We start from the raw sequence: 7,997 nt of genomic DNA on the forward strand, positions 1-7,997 counted from the left end.
AAGCAGGAAGGCCACATTTATCTAATCATAACCAGTGTGTGTATAATGCTCCACCATTTGGATTATTTTCTTGTTGGTGCGTGCGTATGAGGGGTGAGCTGTTGAGTTGGTATGTTATTATTTTTCATTTAACCTTTCATAAACCAGAAAAGTACCACTGAAATTAAAAACCTCCCTTTGAAGTGAGTCCCGGGAGTCCATGTGCCCTGATTGTGCACAGCTGTTAGAGTGGCAAGAATCGGCTACCACACCGAGCACCAAAGAGTGCCAAAGGACTGGTGGATCTGACTCTCAAGGGCATTATTTCATGGTAGCCAGAGACTAAGCATTGAATTGGGTTCAGGTACAATGACCTGCATGCAGCAAGCAAGCCCCAAATAACCCTCACTAACAGCTGGAACCCCAGGAGGTGTATCTAAATAGGGAAGGCACCTGGCATTTCAACCCCTGAGAGGTCAGAAGGAAGGGCTTCCCACAGAACTCCAGTGTAGTCACTTCAGCCTACAACACAAGCCATAGGCCACTTGATAAGACCTGCCACTATGCAACATGCCCAGAGCATCCACACAAACAACACTATGCTACTGGTGCAGCCTTCTGAAAGCCTCCTCGTGACACTCCTAGAAATGTCAGGTCAACTCCATACCTTCAGTCCTCAATGAACTGGAAAAGGCAATGGGGTAAGAGTAGGAGGACCACAATTTGCCCCTCAGAGACCAGCCAATTACCTCAAGGTCCATCTGGATTTTGGTAGTGTGTACAGGAACCCAATACCAAAGAAAAATTGGGTTGAAAGTAGCATGGGAGGCAGAGAATCCTCCTGCAACTGCAGGGTATCCCAGCTCCATCTGTCTCAGTTGTTGTGTTCTTGGGGAAGACATTTCACCCACGTTGACCATCGACGGTGATCAGATTGGCCATTGGGGCCTGTTTATGGCTGCCCTGTTTTTGTAAGTTATCAAATTACTTGAACTCGATAAAGCACTATATAGGTACAGTCAGATATTGTTGATATTGATGCTATTGAAATGGCTAGTATGTTAAGGGCTGACAGAATATTGAAATACAGATTTCCTTAAATGACGTTCCATCGACTGTGTGAGGAATTATTTTCAAATACATATTTACACATATTGTAATATGTGTGCTGAGTAATTTTTTTCATAAGCTTGGGAGTTCCTGTCATACTTAACTTTCAACCTTTTGCAAACCTTATTAACCTATGCCAGGTTTAGACATAAAACTTTAGGTATGATCAAAGTTAAGTTTTTGAACCATATCTGAACCATATCATATGCTGTTTCACCAGTATCATAGAGAGGTTATAGTACTTTTAGGGAGGAGCATTAATAATTTGTATACAGTTCTTTAAAGTGACACTTTTGCATTGTTTCTTCCACTGTGAAGCAGTCTATCATGCTTCTATCGATATGAAGCTAAAAAAGCATCTCACAAAAATAAAATATACCATCCATCCATTATCTGGCATGCTTGTCCCAATTGGGGTCACGAGGGGTGCTGGTCCCTATCTCCAGCTGTCAATGGGCGAGAGGCGGGGTACACCCTGGACAGGTCGCCAGTCCATCGCAGTGCAACACAGAGACAAACAGGACAAACAACCATTCACGCACACACTTACACCTAGGGAGAATCTAGAGAAGCCAATTAAACTAACAGTCATTTTTTTGGACTGTGGGAGGAAGCCGGAGTCTGCTCATGCGCTCTTTGTTATCAGAGAACCAAGCCACAACTGAACCGTGGTGAGCCCTACTGTTGAACTAGTACTAAATTTATTGCAGTTCGGTTTTGTCTGGCAAAGTCCAGTTCAGTTGGGTTCCATTTACATTCAATTGTTATCTCGGTTACTGTGCTCGGACCTTCCTCGGCACGGTTTCAAAAGCGTAGTGTAAATAGGGGTTTTGTTACGTTACTTAATGCAACATATTACCACAACTCGATCAATCAAAGCAAATTTTTATAAGCACTTGTTCTCATCTGAATGGACGCTGAGGTACTGTGGCAGGCACGTGCAGGGGGGGGGGCTAAGGGGGCTTGAGCACCTGCCCCTTTTGCTCCATGATCCCAATGTGCCCTTTTGGTCCCTTTTTTTTTATTTGTATTTTTATTTATTTTTTTTTTTATTTGACACGTACTGAAATTATTATTATTATCTTTTTTTTTTGGCAAGAAAAACAATAAAATAAGCCCTCCGGTCACATTGTTACCTTTGACCTTTTGCCGGTGACAACGCACTTGCCTCTCGCACAGTCAGATAAGGCGGCTAACTGCGGAGCTAAAGGTAGCGAATATTCCACATTACACTGTGGCCGCTGCTCATTTGGCCCTAAGCAAGATCAACCATGATCGGACGGATGGCTATGTCTTCAGTCTGCACCGCCTCTCCAATGTCAACCTGAATAGACATGTAAGTGAAACCAAATGAGCCCCATGGATGATGCAGTATTGTTTGATCTAAAACACTGTTTACTCTGTGCTTTTAGTCTTTTACACTGAAAATTATGTTTTTTAATTCACAAAAAAACTGTTCTGTAATGATTACAGAACAGTTTTTTTGCGAATTAAAAAACATAATTTTTGGTGAAAATACTGGAGTAGGCTTCCTACTTGTCAGACAACGGAAAACTTTGAACGTTGTATAATTTCTCTACTTTAGCAAAGAGTAGCGGTTTAAACGGAGGAAAGTATAGGATGCGGCGCGCCTTTCTCTGAAGAACTACTGAGCGGGAGGAGACAGCCAGGTGAGGAAAAGCTGTTCTTATCTATCGATTCAGTATTTTTATCATACAGACATTAGGCTGTTGTTCATGTGCTATGAGCTAGCTGCTAGCTAATGACTTTGCTAGCAAAGCAAGATAACTAAAAAGCTTCCCTGTGTCGTTAATGATAGTAGGACATTCTTCAGTATTACTTATGCAGTAGGGGCACATCGCCCGTCAAAAACCTATCATCTCCATAATGGATATATGTCTGATTTTCTAATTTCCTTTGCTGCATGATGTACATTTCATTTATTCTAGCGTTAGGTAAATGTATCTTAAAGGAGAACTCATCAAGAACTACCATGATAGATATACAGTATGATAGATATAATGTATGAAGCTGGTGAAAACAAAACTGCGCAGCTTATGCAAGGAGGATCGGTTGTCAGACCTTCTTTTGTTGGCCATCGAGAAGGATGTGCCAATCATTCACAGTCAGGTTATTAACATTTTTAAAGACATGGCTAACAGAAAACTGCTGCTGTGAACAAAAGAGAACAAAAATAGCAAAAATGCTTAAATGTTGGAAATTTGTTCTTAAACAGTTAAATCACCATGACGGAAAATAAGTTTTTGGATCATAATCTTGGATTTAGTTTGGGGGGAAAAGAAAGGCAAGAGACTGAAATAAATAAGACATTGACCTTCACTCAACACAGAAAAGATGAGACAATGAGGAAAAAAAGAAAAGAGAAACTGACAAGAAAAAACGAAGAGGAAAGATTGAAGAAAATGTATATAGGTACTTACAAAATACACTAAGACACAAACAGAGTAGGCTTTTCTCATGGTGACATCCATTAATAAAATGTTTGTTTTGTTCTTTTTTTTCTGCAGTTCCACGTTTTTATAGATTACAGTACACTAAAAGGTTGCATTGTGCCCTTGTATGCATTTTTAACAGTTTAATTCTGTAAAGACAAAATATGTCTGGTGGTCCAGCTCTGATTTACATCTTTGGCTAAATTGCAGGTTTGAATATTGTAATACTTTCCTATAACAAAATAGACCTGCTGAAAGAAATTACTAATAAAATATTTTACATATGCATATTTCTATGTTCTATGTAGAGATTTCCCTTAGCTTTGATTGTATGTCTCACAATTTTGTAATTTATTATTGTTCATTAAACTCTGAAAGCTATGTGACTTTGTTAATATTCTGTCCTAAAATGCGATAAGATGTGCCCTTTTTTTTTTTTGAGCACCTGCCCCTTTAGTGGTCTCTGCACGGCCCTGTACTGTGGGCATACCTGACTTCAGTCAGCTGAGGAGCTGTAAGGGGGGCTGGTGTTGTGCATGCCTTCAACACTGACTGACAGGAGAGACAGTGGTGTGCAGGCACTTATTCAATGAAAGCATTCCTAAAGACTCGTTAAAGTCAAAGGCTAAATGTTCCTGTGATTTTCTCATTATGTGCGAGAACAAAGATTCTACTGTATAGAACAGTTAGATACCTCTGTTATCTAAAGAAGCTTCTCACATTATCTTTACACTGACCAAGAGCTGTCCACCTCTAATCAACACGTGTAATACTGAACTGACTTACATGATCGACATCTTGCCTTCCAGCAAGAAGGTTCTGGGTTCAATTCCCGGCCTGGGGTCTTTCGGCATGGAGTTTGCATGTACTCCCTGAGCATGCGTGGGTTCTCTCCGGGTACTCCGGCTTCCTCCCACAGTCCAAAAAAATGACTGTTAGTTTGATTGGCTTCTCTAGATTCCCCTTAGGTGTAAGTGTGTGCGTGAATAATTGTATGTCCTGTTTGTCTCTGTGTTGCCCTGCGGTGGACTGGCGACCTGTCCAGGGTGTACCACGCCTCTCGCCCATTGACCGCTGGAGATAGGGACCAGCACCCCTCGCGACCCCAATTGGGACAAGCATGCCAGATAATGGATGGATGGTATATTTTATTTTTGTGAGATTCTCTTTTAGGTTCATATCAATATTATAACAAGTTAAATGCTATCAACATAAAAAATATATGGAGTTTTTTTATTGCCCTTTTATTACAAAAAAACACAAACTGACATTTAGATTTAGAATTTTAAAGCAAATCACTTGTTGCACCACTTGTTGCACCGCTTACATCGAAATGGTGAAGATAAGTATCCAATGTTTTAACATATGTAATCCTTTTGATGAATTATTAATCACTTAAATAATGAAATAACCATAAAGCATCCCGGGTTGGTTAAAGTGCTCTAGCAGGAACAGTGCGATTTCCAGAAGTCAGAGCAGAGTGGGCTTTTTCGCCTAAACAATTCTAAGGACTTAAGGTATCTGCCCAATGCTGACAAACTAAAACTAATTCCATCCACATTGAGGAAATTCAATATTTCCCAGGTTCGCATTCCTAAATGGAATTTAAAGCATATTAAATCTGACAACCCACTCACATTTAATGTAGCGTAGTTTAGCAATGCAAGGACTGTACATCCTGATCACCTAAATATAAAAATTTATCTCATAATTATGAAATCTTATCTCGTAATTATGAGATAAGATCTCATAATATTGAAATCAGGATCTCATAATTATGATATTGTTTCTCGTATTCATGAGACCTTATCTTGTAATTATGAGATTTTATCTCATAGTAATGAGAAAAGATCTCCTAATTACAAGATAATGATCTCTTAATTATGAGATAAGCTGTCCATTTTTTTTTCTATGCTGAATGTAACACAATTCCATAGTTTGGATGCGAATGAAGAGCCATTTTTGTTCTACTGTTACAAAAAATGGTCATTGGTTGGTAAATACCACTGGGTCTTTAACTGTAAACATATGCATCTCTGTTTGACCAAGACGGTCCTTTTTGGAAAGAAAATATTCCTGCTGAGTTAAGGTAAACCAGGTGATATACATATGGAACAGCATAGCAATTCTATGGTGGACAATTTGGAATGCTGCGGACATGTTTCCTTTTTATAGGCCCTGCCTACCTTGACTGCGTGGTATTGTTGAATTTCTTAATTCCCAGATTATTTTAAATAAAATCTGGTCAGAATGGTTAGACCTTCCACAGTAATGATAACAGACATATAATAAAATAAGATAAAAAAAGATTGCAGGGACATAAAAAAAAAACATATTTGTGGTTATATTACCTGTTTGCATGGCCCCTTGTGTGTCTGTTTTCAAATCCCTTCCTACCTTGTGTTGTGAATTTTATTTATTGTACTGAACTGTGGTCCTAATTAGTTGTTAAAAAACATATTGTAAATAAATCTGAATTGGATTCTAAATTAAATCAATGTCTAAATGCATTTTTTTTCATTGATCCATTGTGTAGCGGTGATCACGTTTGTCTGACACATGAAAGGTCCCCAGTTCGTAACCGGCCGGAAACACCATTTGTTAAAGATAGACTCTGTGTATGCACCTTGGCGCTCTACAGCATCTCTCCGGTTCTTATTCCTGAGAAGAGATCCCTCCACACAAACTCTTTAAATAACACTTTATTACTTATATATATTAAAAAACCATAAGACTTGACAACAGATTTTGATAAAAATTGTATCCTTACTTAGATCAGAGAAGTTGCTTAGATGTTACAGAAGGCAGCTGCATACCAACCGGGCTCACCTCTCAGGAAGTGGCCTCGATTAACAGTTAAAGAGGCATTTTATACATCTCCAGTATGCCACGTCATCACATCATTACATAAGACAGGTTAGCAGATGAGTAGACATCATGGATCCAGCCTTATAAATTATTACACTTTGTTCTTAGCTGAAGGACACCGCTCTCATTCCATTCTCAAATATTTGCCCCGTACAGAATTAAGATTATAACAGGGGAACCGTCTTAACCAGATAAACTATTGTGGAGAACATAGGTTCTGACAGGCAACAGGCAGCCAATACCAAGGTGTAATAAACTCACACATCATCAATGATAATTATCCTAACACAATCAATGCCCAAAAATGATGTGAAAGTTTCAATAAAATGTTTGGTCTTCTACTTTTTGCCAACATTGTGTCTGTGTATGAGAGACTTTTGAATATAAAACCACTTTTGAGTGATGAACACAGTCATATGTCCCTGCACCATGAATTGTTTTCAGACAAATCCTGCCAGATATTCTTAATCCTGTACAGGTTGAAAGCCCAGCCAGTGCACATGTGGCATCAACATGAACAAAGCTGGAGCAAACACTGGAGAGAAACTCAAAGAACAAAGGCGGCAAGAAAAAGGAGACCATGACTAATACAGTGAATTGTGTTGCGTCTATGAAAAATTTAAAACACAGTCTATATTTTTGCAGCCATGTGTCTGTATGTATGTATGTATGTATGTATATATGTATGTATGCAGGTGTGTATTTCATTTAAAAAGCTAATTAGTTTCATTGGTTAAGTAAGCACAACCACACAAAAACAAGCCTATATTCTACTGCAGAAAATTAAAAATCTGCTGCCTTTGCCTGATTATCTACAAATCTAGATTAGTCATTATAGTTGGCTCTACCAGACCAGACATTAGACAGAGGAAACAAATTTTAAAACAGTAAGAGTGAGTCATGCAAATTTTCCTACACTAAGTCATAACCCAACTTATAATGAACCCCTCACAAGCAGAGTATAACAGGATTGTTCTAAAAATGGCTCATATCTAAAAAGGAAACAGAGCATGAAGCACAGCTTCTTAAACTTAATGGACCGTTTGGTTTTCCCAAGAACAAAATCTAGAATAAAACAATGAATTCAAATGTTGTATTATTTTTTTGTGTGGAGAACATATGACTTGTGTTATTCTCACATAAACATCCATGCAGTTTCTTCGATATGGAGCAGAGGTGGGGCTCGGGTGAATTGGATATGTAATAATGCTCTACACAATGGTACTTACAAAAAACACCCCCAAAAAACAGAAAAAGTTTTTCAAATTCGTTGACCTTGAATCATACCAACTATACCATACCTACTTTATTTATGAAGCACTTTACACACCGGGCATGACCAAAGTGCTGTACACAATCATAAAATACAATGCAATTATAAAATAGAAAGGATCGGGTATAAAATACATATTAGTATACAAACAGAATAAAACAAAGTGAAATCTCTCAAATTGTGCCAAAAGCCAAGGAAAAAAGATGAGTCTTAAGAAGGAACTTGAAAATAGCAAGAGAAGAGGCCTGTCCTATGCTCAAAGGCAGATCATTCCACAGCTTTGGAGCTGCCACAGAAAAAGCACGGTCCCTCTC

Source organism: Cyprinodon tularosa, unplaced genomic scaffold (assembly GCF_016077235.1).
Source record: "Cyprinodon tularosa strain WSP-4 unplaced genomic scaffold, ASM1607723v1 ctg44, whole genome shotgun sequence".
In the NCBI taxonomy this organism is placed as follows: domain Eukaryota; kingdom Metazoa; phylum Chordata; class Actinopteri; order Cyprinodontiformes; family Cyprinodontidae; genus Cyprinodon; species Cyprinodon tularosa.